The following is a 266-nucleotide window of genomic DNA, read 5'->3' on the forward strand; positions in this document are numbered from 1 at the left end:
TAAATATGTATGTGTATACAGAGCGGCTTAGTGGACGCATGCACAGCGGAGGTGGTGTTTGGGTTTGTGGGGCGGGTCACCGAGGAGTACAAGCGAGGTTTCTTTGTAGCGAAAAATAAATTTAGTTTTTTGTCTGTTCCCTCAATAGAAGAAATGCAGAGAAAGCTATCGAGCCCACCGGGACCCAGCAACGATGTGCTGCTGCAGCAATGTTATACAGGCGACAAGCCGACACAGACGCAGCAGCACAGCAGCAGCGTTATCAG

This window comes from Eimeria mitis, genomic scaffold (assembly GCF_000499745.2).
Source record: "Eimeria mitis Houghton genomic scaffold, Emh_scaff3891, whole genome shotgun sequence".
Lineage (NCBI taxonomy): Eukaryota > Apicomplexa > Conoidasida > Eucoccidiorida > Eimeriidae > Eimeria > Eimeria mitis.